This window comes from Petaurus breviceps, unplaced genomic scaffold (genome assembly GCF_028583685.1).
Source record: "Petaurus breviceps papuanus isolate PSGF00001 unplaced genomic scaffold, PetGlider_PUasm1.0 80, whole genome shotgun sequence".
Lineage (NCBI taxonomy): Eukaryota > Metazoa > Chordata > Mammalia > Diprotodontia > Petauridae > Petaurus > Petaurus breviceps.
In genome coordinates this window covers 23464606-23479744 of record NW_027186540.1, presented here as the reverse complement: position 1 = coordinate 23479744, position 15139 = coordinate 23464606, and the positions used below count along the sequence as shown (strand labels likewise).

Here is a 15139-nt window from a genome sequence, read left to right as displayed (position 1 = left end):
TCCAATACAAACCCAACTAAACAGTCACCCACCTCCCTCCGCATCCTGGGGGCCTGAACCCGCTACCTGTGAGGGGGAGTGCGCTCCTTCCCCAACTCTCACTATCAAGGGGGTTTAACTGCCAGTTCCCCCTTCCCCAACCCCAAACCCCGCCATATTTTTCCCTTCCCGGGGGGGGGGGGGCGGTGTAGAAGGGGGGAAGGAGAGTAAATTCCGGAGAACCAGCAACGGCTCGCATCCTCCACCCCAGGAAGCCGGGGACCCCCAGGTGGGATGTAGATAAAGTCTCCCCTTCTTCCTCCTTTTGCTGGAAACCCAAGCCTCCCCCTGTTCAAACCCCCAGCCCCGAGAACTCCCACGGAGCCCAGAACTGACCTGTGATGTTCACAAACCAGGCACCCGAACCCCGTTATTGGGCCGACCCCCGAGGTTTCTCTCCGGACGACCGCGACCTGACCCCGCGGCAGCAGCGGCCACTGCGGACTCGCGGGGTAGTCGGCACCGAGCTCCACACACCCCCTCCCCAAGCGGCAGCGCAGGCTCTTCTTCACGAGTGACTGGAGGAGGTGGATGAAGAGAAGCCCCAGCAGCAGCAGCAGGAGGAGGAGGAGGAGGAGGAGAAGGAGGAGGAAGAGGAGGAGGAGGGGAGGAGCGGGGGCAGTCAAGCAGTCAGCAGGAAAGGAGCGGCGGCTGCCCGGTTGCTCAGTGTCTGTGCCACCCCCTCTACTGCCGCTGTCCGGGCTCCGGCGGTGTCTCCAGCTCAGCCCCCTGCGCCCGCTCAGTGTCACTGCCTCTCGCTCTGGGAAAATGGCGGCCGCGGCCGCGGCGGCGGCGGCGGCAGCGGCAGCGGCGGCGGCGGCGGCGGCGGCAGCTGCACGGGGCCCGCCCGCCCCGCTCCGCAGGGGCAAAGGGGGGAGGGGACGAAGCCGGCGGCCGCCATCTTGCTTTTGGGCGGCCCTCAGCCCTGGCCGCTGCACTGAGGCTTCGAGGTAGGGCCGAGGGGTTGGGGGAGTAACAAGAATGACTTTTTCTAAAGCAGGTGCAGCCGATGACTACTCGAAACCGATCGTGGTATTTGGGAGAGCTCTTTTTGTTCAGAGGCGGGAGGTGAGGGTGGAGCGGATTAGGGTAGAGAAAAGGCGTCTTTCCCGGAAGAGACCCAGAGACAGGGAAGCTTCCGCCACTCGTAGAGGGGGGAATAGGATACCACCATCCCTGGGTGGAAGGAAAGTCTCTGTAGCCTCCGGGAGCTACAGTCAGCGCTTCACTGTCCTTTAACTGTGTACCAGTTCCCCACCCTCTTCGGTGGCAGCTCGGGCTCTCTCCTTCCCTTCCCCCTCCGCCCCCTTCCGGCCTCAGGCAAAGGGCGAACCCGGCTGGGGTTTCACTCGACGCCCACTAGGGGCTGATGGGGCTTAGGAGGCTTCAGTGCGCAAGCTCTGGACACTGGATAAAAGCGGAGCTGGCTGGGTCTCGAGCTGTCTCGATGGAGGAGAAAGAAAAAGAAGAGGCCAGGGGGTAGAGAGACTGCAAGAATAATACGGCCACCGTCAACGCTGCCACCGTGTTTCGGGGTAAAAAGCCGCCACCATCGGTGCTGCCGCTGCTGCCTCCTTCTCTTGACCCCCTGGGGTTAATTCCCCGCCCGCCGACTGGACAATGTCTATGCGGGGAGGGGAGCGGGGACCCCCCATACGTGGAGGTGATTGAACTAGGCCTAGGGTCCAAGCAGGGAGGGGCAAGTGTAGATTACCTAGACAAAAGATAGGGTAAACCAGGGAGCGGCACTAGGGCTTCCCCGTTGGAGCCGCAGGGACTGGGCGGCGCTGGCCCCTGCAGTCGGGGGTGGGGGTGGGGGGGTTGCTCTCCCTGAAATGGCGGTTTCCGCCTCGCCCGGTAGCGACCCAGGGAGAGCTTGGGGAGCGGAGGTGGGGAGAGACAGAGATCAGTCGCTGCAGCCAATCAGCGCATAGTTAATATAGTCAGGTGACGTTTGATTGGTTGGTGATGACCTCATGCTGCAGTAGCGGGCGGGGCCGGAGCTGTCCGGGGAGGCTGGTGCAGAGGGAGAAAGGGAGAAGTGGTGATGGCGACGGTTGCTGCGGCGGTCGCTGTGAGACCTAAACAGTGGCGATGGGGACCTCAAGCCTCTTCCTTGACCGGTTCCTCCTGGCCCTGCGCGAGGTGAGGGCCCCGGCTCGGCCTCTGCGAAGCTTAAGGCACTAGCAAAGACGTGGAGGCATCTTTTCTCCCGTCATATTTGTAACTGCGTCAGGGCAAGATGGCGCTGGGTCTCCCTGGGGCGCGGGGGGAGCGGCACGTCCGCGTCCTCCGCCGCCGCAGCGCATGTGACCGGGCTGCATTCCTGTGGGGTTTGGCTGAGACCCAAGCAAGGATGGGGGAGGGTGGGGAAAGGAGATGGGTGGAGGAGATCGTGGTGGTAGTGGCGGCGGCTAGAAGAGGAAGAAATGACTGCTGGAGAAAACTTCCCCTCCCCCATACAGTATAGCCTCTGCAGGCCCAGGGGGAAAGTCCCTGGCCTCACATCCCTCTTGGGGTGTGTCTGCTGTTGGAAGAGGTGAATTCTTGGCGCTCCACTTTCTTTTATACCTTTCTCCTTCCAAAGTGTGGTTACATAAAGGCGGAAGGCCCTGTGAGTGCGGGTAACCCGTGGGGGAGGTGTAGTCTGCAGATGCTAGCAAGACTCGGTTTGGCACTAAGGCCCAATTTGAAGCTTTTAGTCTCCTTTTCCAAAGAAATGAAGTTCCTGAGGTCAGGTTAGAAATTTCTGACAGGTTTACAGGGGATTAAAAGAAATCCTATAAGTAGTATGAGGGGTGGGGAAGGGAATCGGCATTAAGGCCTCTTTTAATTGTTAAAATTATTTTTTAAAACTTGGCTAAGAAATGGGGCTATTTATGGAATAAGTGGATTAATAACCGAGTTCCCTCACATTTTTGTGGGTATGTATGGAGGTGAAAAAAGTGGGTGGGGTCCAGGTTATCCCTGAATGGTAGGGTTTAATATCCATTAAAAAAAACAACCCACGGAAGGAAGTACACTTTTTTTTTAAAGGTGTAAGTAGTGGTAGTTTTGTCCTGTATAATAATGTCTGTCCTTTTTGTATCTTAAGAAATTTAAAATAAACCTAATGGAATTTTGCCTTTGTTAGTTCAACAGTGTTATTCATTTTTGCACACTTCGATGAAATTGTGAAATTCGAAAACCATTTCACTTACGTGTTGTTATGGTAGCATGCCTAGACTAGTCTTGCCACACGGTTGGTATTTTGAAATCAGCATTGAGAGAGGTTTAATTTGATAGGTGAGTATAGTCTATGGTAGTTTTGGAGCTCCCAAGGGATTGATATCTTTACTGGATCTAGAGTCAGTAATTTTATTTTGAGTTATAAAAAAGCTTGCCAAACTTAGTTACTAGTTTGAGGTGGAATCTTGTATGATGGGGAGTAATTTGGTGCTGGTTAACCTGTAACTCTTAATATGCATTTATGCTACCTGAAATGATGTTAATGGGTTGTACAAAAAATATGTTAGGGATGCTATTGCATACATAAATTGGGGTGTAGCTCTTTTATATTAGAACAACTTAAGTTTGAATACCAGGTGAGCACTGTCACCTTAGAAATGCACAAAAATGCATGACCCATACATTATTTGGCTTAGCTCCAATTTGTGGCATGTATCAGAACAGTCAAGCAAGAAATAGAAGTGATTCTTAACTTTGGAAGGGAAAACTTCTTGGGTGGTAGCTGTAGTCTATGGACTTTCCAAACCATTTGCAATTTGATACTGCTTTCCACTACAACTCTAAAGACAACTGAGGAAAAGCTTTATTCAAGGTTTAGACTTCAGAGGAGCTGAAGAGAGGGAACTTCAAGGAACAAAGCGGTTTTTAAAATTGCAACTTGTAACCAGAGTAGTGGTACACTGCATAGCTTTAAGATGAGAAACACTCTTAGTTCAGTATTGTCTTTTTTCTTTTTGTTTTATTGAAGTTTTTAAATTCTAATGGTTGTCTCTAAAACTTCATAAAGATTATCTTTGCCTTTGCTTCATGAATCATTGGATATCAAACCCCTTCACCATGTACTGTGCATATTTAATATGTAGTGATTTCTGAAGTGTAAACATATAGTTCAGACTTTCCCTTTAAAATCAAGTGGTCTTTTTTAAGTGTTTCTTTAATAGCACAGTTATTTTGACATAGCTCTAACCAGGTAACCTTGAGTCCTACTATTAGATGTAGAAAATGAAAACTGTGGAGCCATAAGTGAGAAGGTGCTAAATGAAATCTGGCTGATCTTCAGAATACCTCCAAGCTTTACCATTTTGCCCTGATGATGATAGCTGGAAAACAAGACTTGATCCAGATTAAACTCTTGGTTTCTTTTGTAGGTATCTGTCCTTCAAGTACCAATGATAGACTAAAATTGAATTGCCTTGAAAGAATAAATTTGAACCTTCAAGATCAAACTAATTTATTCCCTCCTGCCTTCTTAGTAGTAGTAGGAGGAGTAGTAGATACTTATGCTAATAATTTTATTATTTATTTGTCCAGGTATATTGTTGTTTGGTCGTTTTTTGTTTTGTTCTCCAGTTTTGTCTGATGAATCATGACCCCTTCTTGGCAAAGGTACTAGACTTGTTTGCCATTTCCTTCTCCAGCTCATTTTACAGGTGAGCAAATTGAGGCAAACAGGGTTAAGTGACTTGCCCAAGGTCACACAGCTAATAAGTGTCAGAGGCCAGATTGGAACTCAGGAATAGGACTGACTCCAGGCCAGGCACTATGCACAGTGCCATCTGGCTGTCCATGGCTATATAGTTAATAATTAACAGGGGAGGGGTAGTGGTGGTGGTAGAGAGATCTTAACGTGATCTTGGACAGCCTCTCTAAAAGCTTGAATTAGATTTATTCAGAGTCTTCTCTGATTAGTGTGTGTGTGTGTGTGTGTGTGTGTGTGTGTAATACCTCGGTTTTAAAGTGAAAAGAGAGGTAGGTAGGGAACTTGTCCTCAGAAAACCTACTGCCTTCTACCTTCTTACTTACTCTTTCACCCTTTGGCAAGTTAGTTAACCCTCTCCACGTCTTGGTTTCCACATTTTTAAAATGTGGTAATAATGTCTGATCACTACTGTGCAGTGAAACCCAAATTAGATAAATCCTCAAAATAGTGTTTCGTAAAAATAGGTTATGTGCTAGATAGTGTTCAGTTTGGAACCAGGAGGACTTGCATTCAAATTCTGCCCCAAAAGCCTTCTGTATAAAGGACAAATGATTTAACTTTGGTAAGCTGCTTTCATTCAAGGTGTTCCTCGAGGTTTTCTTGAGGGTCAAATAAGATAATGTATATGGAGTGTTTTGTAAAGGTCTTATGATTATAGCCTATTATTATTTGCCCCTGTGTGTGTTATATTATCTTCACTTCTATTTGAGCTAACTTACTCGACTCCTTAAGTTGTTTCTCCTTTGCCTTCCTGAGCCATACCTTGCCATTACTATAAATCTGTTGTACTTCATTGTTCACAACACTGTTGTGTATGTGCCATCTAAATTTAAGATTACTGAGTTAGAAGCTTTAGAATTTGCTTACAATCAAATCCCCCTCTGGTTTTCCCCACATTTTAGCATTTATTCTACAAATTCATTTGATGCCTATTTGAGTAAAGTGAATGCTAGCAGATGGAATGAATAGTTGAAGAAAGTAAAACTAGATCCTTGACTGCAAGGATCTTAAAATCAAGTGGGTATGATAAGGTTTGTATAAATGACTATAATAAAAGTATTGCTTGTGCTGTTAAAGCTACTAGCTTGAGTCACTTATTGAAGACTTCATGGAAGAGGTGTCATTTGTATATCATTACCTCATTTGATACAAGGCAGTACTTTTATTATTCTCACTTCACAGTTGAGAAAGCTGATGCAAACAGAAGTTAGTTGACCTATCCACACTCACACAAGTGGGGCCATATTCAAATTCAGATTTCAGTGGTCTATCCACACCTAGCTGTCCTGTGCTTCATGTCCTTTTGTACCTTTTTACAAGTACTGTTCTTAAAATGTTACTATTGATCTGAATTTACTCCTGTAGCACTTTGCTCACAAGGAATAAAAGATCTTTGATACTGGTAGTGCAAGTATTCTATTTTACAGATGAGGAAACTAAGGTTAGGTGATTTGCTGCATATCTACACTGTCAGAATTTGAACCCAGTTTTCTTAAAAGTGCAAGTCAAGTGCTCTTTGCATCATATATCCTGTAAGGTCGGAATGAGAGTAACATTTGTAGTCAATATGCATTTGTGCTATACAGCGTCTTGCTTTATGCTGCCTGTTTAATGTTAGGAATTATGTAACTAATGTAGAGGCAGCATTGCACAGTGACCCACGGGTAGGGAACCTGTGATCTCAAGGCAATATGTACTTTGAAGTTTGGATTCAGTCAGAGAGCTGCACTTGAGGACCTAGAGCGCACATATGGCTTGGCTGCAGGTTCCCTACACCTGGATTAGAGAATTGGCCTTGGAAGACAAATTCAAATCTCCCCTGTCAAATATTGGTTTTATGACCCTGGGCAAGTCACTTAACTTTTCAGTGTTTTAGGGCAATGCTTTACAACTCTTGAGTTGGAGAGAAAGTATCAATACTTTGGTTGAGTTTTATCCCTCTGGAGTTGCCTATACCAATGAAATTGCAGATCTAGGTGCTGTTACTATAATAAGTACAAAGTAGCTGCTTGAACTCAGGGACTTGTCTTCCGATTTCTGCTCTTTGCAAATGACTCTTCAACCTGTATGAAGTCTAGCTTCCCTTGTGAAATATGATGGTGTATTTTTAACTGTCCACAAAGAACCTTTGGCTAACAACTCAAATTTAAAATGTTCCGAAATCAAACTCATAATCTTGGAAAACCTGCCCATCCATCTAACTTAACTGTTCTGATAATTATGCTATCATTCTCTGTCTTTGTTATTTCAGCCATACCTGACTCTCAATGCTTCTTCCATAGTCAGTAACACAGTGTTACTCTTTTGAAGGCAGAAACATTCTAATATGTCTATACCCACTTCAACTACTAATGTTCTTGCTCAGACCCATTTTACTTCTCACTGAGATTGTAATAGCCTTCTAAATGACTTTTTAGGCCCAGGTCGTTTCCTTACTTACCAGCCTGCCATTCTATCATACACACAGATGGCCTGCAGAATAATTTCCTCAATTTAGGTCAGACAATGGTAGTGCAGGGGATATAGTGTCAGTTCTGTGTTCAGGAGGACTTGAGTTCAAATCTGGCCTTAGATGCTTACTAGCTCTGTGACCCTGGGCAAGTCACTTAACCCTCTTTGCCTCAGTTTTCTCATCTGTAAAATGAGCTGGAGAAGGAAATGGCAAACCACTCAAATATCTCTGCCAAGAAAACCCCAAATAGGGTGAAAAAGAGTAGTACGTGACTGGAATGACAATAATAGCTAATGTTCACTAGCATAAAAATGTTACGCTGAAATCTTGAATAAAATACAAATTGGTCAATCCTAGCATTACAGGCCCTCAACAATTTGCCTCTAGGTTAGAGAAGATTGTAATATAGTCAAGTGGTGAAAGTCAGCAAGTATAGACTTTCAAGAAATTTGACAGTGATGTGGAAGAGAGTAAATGAGTGTCCTGAATACTTTCTTTGTAACTAAAGATTAATTCCTTTCCTGGACAGGAAAATAGCGCCTTTTTTCTTTGGGGTTCAGACACTTCTGTGATAGTGACTAATTGTCAACCAGGCCCTGTAATAAATGACCTCAAACTATTTTTCCTAGTTTTTTTTGTGTCTTATAATTTTTCTGTCCTGTATCTTGCAGTCTCCCTGGCTATTGTCTATATGCCTTCATCAATAGCAGTAGGTTTACAGTCTGACCTAGATTCAAATTCCAGTTTTTGCTATAATGTGTGACTTCAGGCAAGACTTTTAACTTAACTTGGGCCTCAGTTTTCTCATCTGTATATTGTAGGTTTAAGCAAGGTGGTATCTGAGGCCGCTTTAGCTCATAAATCTTACAAAAAATATTCTCTCACCTCTTCAAATATGGGTTTGAAATATCATAATTGAACTTCAGAATTGTACGTGAGAAAGAGGTTCTCTTTTTCAAATGCTTTATTAACTTCTGATTTACATCATTCATTTCCGCCAGATTTTGAGTTGCAAAGTTTCTCCCCGTTTTTCCCCTACCCACTGCCCCAAAATAGCAGTCCCACAGTTTATCCCCTCCAATCTGCTCTCTCCCATATTTTCTCCCATACCCCTGTCGACTTTTCCAGTGGATCTCTATGCCCCAGTGCCTGTATATCTTATTTCCCAATTACATGTAAAATAGTATTAATAATAGTATATATATATTTGAATTTAAAACTTTGGATTCCAGATTCATTCCCTTCCTCCCTTGTCACCCACCCTTACTGGGAAAATAAGCACTTCAGTATAGGTTGTACATGTGTGGCTAATGCAAAACAATAACATAGTAGATATATTGTAAAAGACTGTATTTCCCTCCCTCCTGTTCCACCTTCCACTTGTTCTATTCTCTACTTTGATCCTGTCCCTTTTCAAAAGTGGGTGCTTCCAACTTCCCTCCCCTGCAACCTGCCCTCCCTTTCATCATCCCCCTCTCATCCCCTCCCCCCCACTGTACTGGAGGGTGAGATACCCTATTTAGTGTGTATTTCATTCCCTCCTCAAGCCAAATTCAGTGGTAATAAGGTTGACTCATTCCCTTTTGCCTTCCTATTTTTCCCCTCCATTGTAACCATTTTCCCTTGCCTCTTCTATATGAGATAGTTTACCCCATTCTGTCTCTCCCCATCTCCTCTCATTATATTCCTCTCTAACCTCTTAATTTCACCTTTTAAATATCATCCCTTTCTGTTAAATTGGTCCTGTGCCCTCTATCTATGTATACCTGTAAACATATATACACACATTCAAATATGTATTCATATGCCCATATACCCTCATATATAGACACATATATATTTCTATTCCCTTCAACTACTGAGAAAAGTTTCATAAGCTACAATTATTGTTTTTCCATGTAGGAATGTTAATAGTTAAACTTTGATAAATTCCTTATGATTTCTTTTCCCTGTTTACCTTCTCATGATTCTCTTCCTTCTTGTATCTAAATGTCAGATTTTCTATACAACTCTGGATTTTCAGCAAGAATGCTTGCAAGTCCTCTATTCCACTGAATGAACATATTTTCCCCTGAAACATGATAGTCAGTTTCACCGGGTAGGTGACTCTTGGTTTTAATCCCAGCTCCTTTGACCTCCGGAATATCATATTCCAAGCCCTTCGATCCCTCAGTGTAGAAGCTGCCAGATCCTGGGTTATCCTGATTTTGTTTCCACAATATTCAAATTGTTTCTTCCTGGCTGCTTGTAATATTCTCTCCTTAATCTGGGATTTCCAGAACCTGGCTATAATATTCCTAGGAGTTTTCTTTTTGGTATCTTTTTCAGCAGGTGATCGGTGGATTCTTTCAACCTCTATTTTGCCCTCTGGTTCTAAAACATCAGGGCAGTTTTCTTTGAGAACTTCCTAGAGGATGATTTCTAGGTTCTTACTTTGGTCATGGTTTTCAGGTAGTCCAATAATTTTTAAATTATCTCTTCTGGGTCTATTTTCTAGTTCAGTGGTTTTTCCCATGAGATATTTCACATTGCCTTCTATTTCATTTGTTTGGATCTGTTTTAACAGCATCTTGATTTCTCATAAAGTCGTTAGCTTCCATTTGCTTCAATCTAATTCTGAAGCAATGATTCTCATTGAGCTTTTGAGATTCTTTTTCCTTCTGGCAAATTTGGCTTTTTAAGGCATTCTTTTTAAGCCTCTTTTGCCATTTGAGTTAGTCTGTTTTTTAAGGTGTTATTTTCCTCAGTCAGGCTGTTGACTCTCATTTTGTAATTTTCTTGCATTGTTCTCATTTCTCTTCCCAATTTTTCCTCTACTTCTCTTATCTGCTTCTTAAGGTCCTCTATGGCTTGTAACCAGCTTGTATTTTCCTTTGAAGCTTTTGGTGCAGGAGTTCTGACTTCACTGTCTTCCTCCTGTTCCATGCTTTGCTCCTTTTTGTGCCCAAATAGGAGTCTAATGTTGGAATCTTCTGTCTGCTTTGTTTCCTTTGCTTGGTCATGTCGCCCCTCAGTCACTTGACCCCTGGGCTTTTTGCCACAGTAGGACTGCCACTAGACGGGAACTTTCGTCCCAAACGCTGGTGTTTTCTCAGCTGTCAGAGGTATTAGATGGGTGCCCTCTCTGAGGTCTCCACACACTCTGGCCAGCTGGACACACACCCCAGGACCTCCACCCTAGACTGCAATCCAGATCCAAGAAGGTTAAAGCAAGAATGATTATCCCTCAGACTGGTACTTGGTCCTCCTACACTCTGCAGGCCAGGAACTGAAGCTGCCTCGTGGCACTGGCTGACTGTGCCGGGGTCTCAGCGGCTGTTTGCAGCCACGCACTCCCTATTACTGGGTCCCAAAGTCCAGACTGCACTGACCTTTCACTTTGTCCTTCATATCTATGTGTTGATAATTCTGGAAAAGGCCACAGCTGCTGCTGATCTGGGGTCCCTCTGGCTGGGGGCTGGTCAGGCCTGCCCTGGGGCTAAAGCCTTGCTGTGGGGCTGGGCTCAGCTCCCAGAGCCGGTGCTGGCCATTCCTGCTGTCCTCAGCCGGAGGTTAGCTTCTCTGTGTCATTTTGTGGGTTCTGCAGCTCCAAAGTTTTTTTAGAGTCCCTTTTTACATGGATTGGGTAAGGTGGAAGTCAGAGCCCAGCAGAGGTCCTGCTTCTACTCCGACATCTTGACTCTGCCCCCAAGAAAGAGGTTCTAAATGAGGATTTGATGTTTTGTTGATTTGTGAGTAAAAATACAATTTGGCCTTTTAAAAATTCCTGATTCTAATTAGACAACATGTTATTTTGAAATGTTGAACGTTTAAAGAGAAGTCAAAATGACCAATAAGTAAATCGTTTCTGCCCTCAGAGAGCTTATTTTTTACTATAGGGAACTATATTCAGAGATAGAATACATATAGGTTATGAACCAGACAAAGTTATTTTGTGGGTGTGCAACGTTTAACTACCGGGGGAGTCAAGAAATAACTCTTCAAAGAGATGGCATTTGAGCTGAGCCCTAAAGGGAACTATAAATTCTGAGGAGGAAGCATTCTATACATGGGGGCTAGTCTGTCCAAGACTTGGAAGAAAGCAATGAAATGTTTGTTGTCCTTAGGAAAAGAAAGAAGTGGGCCATTCTGAGGAACCAATACCTGAGGAGTAGAGTATAATTACCATGGATATGCTGGAGCTAGTTATGTGGTGAACTTTAAATTCCAGATAAAGAGTTTGTGCTTTATCCCTAACAGTATAGGGAGCCACTGAAACTTGTTGAGCAGTGAGTGATGTAGTCAGACCTAAATTTAAGAATATTAATTTAGCAATTCAGTATTGGCTAGGTTGGAGTGAATAAATGCAGGGACTTAAGTTAGGAGGCTATTGTAATATTCAGGTGAGAGGTCATGAGACCTGGACTAGAGTGTAATTGTGTGTGTAAAGATAATGGGATAGTTGCAAGAAATGTTGAAGAGTTAGAATTGACAGAACTTGGCAGCTGCTCTGATATGGGGGTTAAAGTAATCAAGAATGATGCCCATGAGGGCACCTGAGTGGCTGAGAAAATTGTGGTGCCCTAGTCAGAAATTAAAAGTTTGAGAGGGGTGAGTTGGGAAGAAAAACAATGACTTTGAAATGCCTTTGGGACATCTGGGTTGAGACATAATTCCTTAGAAAGGGTAAGGGCTGAATGTATATATTTTGGGACATACATACATACATAATATATTGACTTTGAGTTTTTAAAGGAGGGCCTGTGCATGGGGGAACAGGACATGGATGATGAACCTATCAAGACACCACAGAAAGACTAGACTGACAGGTTGGAAGGAAAATATGATCATATCCAACATAATATAATATGTATATAATATAATGAATGGGGAGCCAGTCTTGGAATCAAACATGGGTTCAACTCCAACTTTTTTATGCATTCTGATTCTGTGATCCCAGGTAAAATGATTTTTTACCTCTCAGTAACCTGAGCAGTTCTATCAACTAATTTGCATGGCAGTTATGAATTCATATCGGTAGGAGGTTCTGTATGCCAAAGAAATCACAAGTCTATACTCTACCCAGAAGATTAACTTTTTTAAAGTTTTGTTTAATGGGGGGGGGGAGTTCATTTACATGTAAACAAATTTTTTTTAACTTTTTTAAAATTTTGAATTCCAAATTTTTCTCTTCTTGAGAAAGTAAGCAATTTGATATAAACTATACAAATGTAGTCATGCAAAACATTTCCACATTAGCCAATTTTGCAAAAGAAAATGCAGGCCATAAAAACAAAGTAATAAAGTTTTAAAAGTATGTTTCAATTTGTATTTGGATGCTATTAGTTCTTTCTCTGGAGGTAGGTAGCATTTTTTCATCCTAAATCATTTGGAATAGTTTTAGATCAGGTATTACTGAGAATAGCTAAGTCATTTGCACTTGATCATTATACAGTATTGCTGTTACTGTGTACAGTGTTCTTCTGGTTGTGTTCATTTCTCTTTGCATCAGTGCATTTATTCCCAAGTTTCTAAAAGCATCCTGCTTGTCATTTCTTATAGTACAGCAGTATTCCACTACAATCACATACTACAACTTGTTCAGCTATTCCCCTGTTGATGGGCATCTCCCTCAATTTACAATTCTTTGCCATCAAAAAAGAGTTGCCATAAATCTTTGTACATATAGGTCTTTTTCCTTATTCTTTGATCTCTTTGGGGTAGAGACCTAGTAGTAGTATAGCAAAGTTGAAGGGTATCTACAGTTTGATAGCCCTTTGGACATAGTTCTGAATTGTTCTCCAGAATGGTTGTATCACTTCACAACTCTACCAATAGTGCATTTGTATTCCTATTTTTCCACATCCCCTCCAACATTTGTCATTTTCCATTTTTGTCATATTGACCAATCTGATAGGTGTGAGGTGGTACCTCAGAGTTGTTTTCATTTGCATTTCTCTAATCAATAGTGATGTAGTACATTTTGACATGACTTTGGTTTCTTCTGAAAATTACATGTCAAAATTACGTCAATCCTTTGACCGTTTATCAGTTGCAGAATGATAGGTATTATAAATTTGACTGTTCTGTATATATTTGAATAATTTGCTGTAAAAAGTCCTGCTTTCCTTCTAATCTTGGCTCCGTTGGTTTTGTTTATGTAAAAACCTTTTTAATTTGATGTAACCAAAATTATCCATTTTATATCCTATAATGTTCTCTGTCTCTTCTTTGGTGATAATTTTTTCCTATTTCCATAGATCTGACAGGTAAATTATGCTTCCCTGATTTGCTCTTTGTATTATATTATCCTTTATGTCTAAATCTTATGCCCATTTTGACCTTATCTTGGTGTACATTGTGAGATTGTTGGTCTAAATTTAGTTTCTGTCAAATTGCTTTCCAGTAATATTTATCATATAGTGATTTTTCTTCCCAAAATCTTTCATCTGTGGGTTTGTCAAACACTAGATTGTGGTCATTTACTACTGTGTATTGTGTACCTGGTATGTGCCACTGATCCATCCACCTCCCTTATTTCTTAGCCAGTATCGGACTGTTTTGATGATTATTGCTTTATAATACAGTTTGAAATCTGGTGCTATTAAGCTACTTCACATTTTTTTCATTGATTCCCTTGGTATTCTTGACCTTTTGTTCTTCCTGATGAATTTTGTTAGGATTTTTTTTCTAGTGCTATAAAATATTTTTTTTGGTAAATTGATTGGTGAGGCACTGAATAAATAAAAAGACCAATTTTTTAGGAGTAGTTAATAGTTATTTGTACAAATGTCACTGAGCATATGGGAAAAAAATTAAATAACTCGTAGAATACACTGTCTACACAATAAAAAACTTTTACTTCTCTTGTTTGGTTAAAATAGCGTCAGTTATAGAGGTTTTTTTTTTTTAAGTGTTAGAAGATACTCTTATGTGGGAGACATGACAGGTTATATTATTGCCGTGTTGGTAAAGCTATGTGGAGTAGATGTAATCAAAGGCAAATTCTCTTAAACCCAAAAAGATTGCTTTTCTTAATACTAACTTGTGATTGAGTTTCTAATCTTTGGTCATCAACATTCCTATATCTGAGATCTTCTGTAATCACTAAAACTATCTTTTAATATTTTATTGGGTAAAAAAATAACATAGAGATGTATCCTAAGTCTCCATAAGGATCAGTTCAGGGTTTCCCAGACATCTGTGATCTTTTGATTACAGTGTACTCCTTTGTTCCAAATTTTTAACCATTCCACTAGTGATGGAAATCCAATCTGAAGCTTACCATCAAGTTTCTTGTCAAACCTATTTTTCTGTGAAATTCACAAGACTCATATCATTATCCATTTGTCCTTTATAAATTATAGTCTAACCTTGTATTTGTAGGACCTATTAATCATGCCTGTAATGGATCTCCGAACATCTCTGCCTATAATGGATAGCTCAACATCCCTTAGCAAAAATACCCTCAGAATCTTTTTCTTCCTTTCAGGATTCATCTCAGGTTTCACCTCATTGAAACTTTTTGCTTCTTATATTTTCAGCATTATGAAGTGGAACGAGAAAGCAGAGAATCGGCATTGGAAGGAAATTCAGAAACCTAGTCCCACACATCACCACTTAAATAAAATCTTGTAGTTATCTCTGTTTTGACTTGACCCTCTTTGGAAAGGGAGCCTAAGATCTAGAATATATCTACAAAAATTCCTTCAAGCAAATGGATCAGAAACATGCCTAATCAACATTTAGACGAGATAGGATTATACCTTTAATTATTTTGCTAGACCATAATTGTGGAACAAAGGTCAAAATACACTCCAGGCTTAGTGAACAAACTAAACTTATATTATGCCAAAAACTACATGTAATAATAGCAGTGATCAAAAAAGTATTTTGAAAGTTTTCTAGCTTGTAAAATAATCAGAATGATAATGTGTATTTCCCAAATTACTTCCTCCTAA

General features: G+C 41.9%; 1 protein-coding gene and 1 long non-coding RNA gene across 6 annotated transcripts in view; one reads left to right on the top strand and one right to left on the bottom strand.

Annotated features, from left to right (window-relative positions):
- LOC138176057 (inactive histone-lysine N-methyltransferase 2E) overlaps positions 1-835 on the bottom strand; it is a 90727-nt gene extending 89892 nt beyond the window's left edge. For 4 of the 5 annotated variants that reach the window (XM_069106801.1, XM_069106800.1, XM_069106804.1 and 1 more), the window contains exon 1: positions 376-832. The gene's annotated coding sequence lies outside the window, so the exon portion shown is untranslated. Of the gene's footprint in view, positions 1-375 lie in introns of all 5 variants that reach the window. The other variant, XM_069106805.1, reaches the window with a different exon arrangement.
- A 750-nt stretch (positions 836-1585) lies between these two features.
- LOC138176056 (uncharacterized) lies at positions 1586-14819 on the top strand. Its single transcript, XR_011172151.1, has 2 exons — positions 1586-4298; positions 7403-14819. It is a non-coding gene; the product is annotated as an uncharacterized lncRNA (long non-coding RNA).
- Positions 14820-15139: the final 320 nt, after the last annotated feature.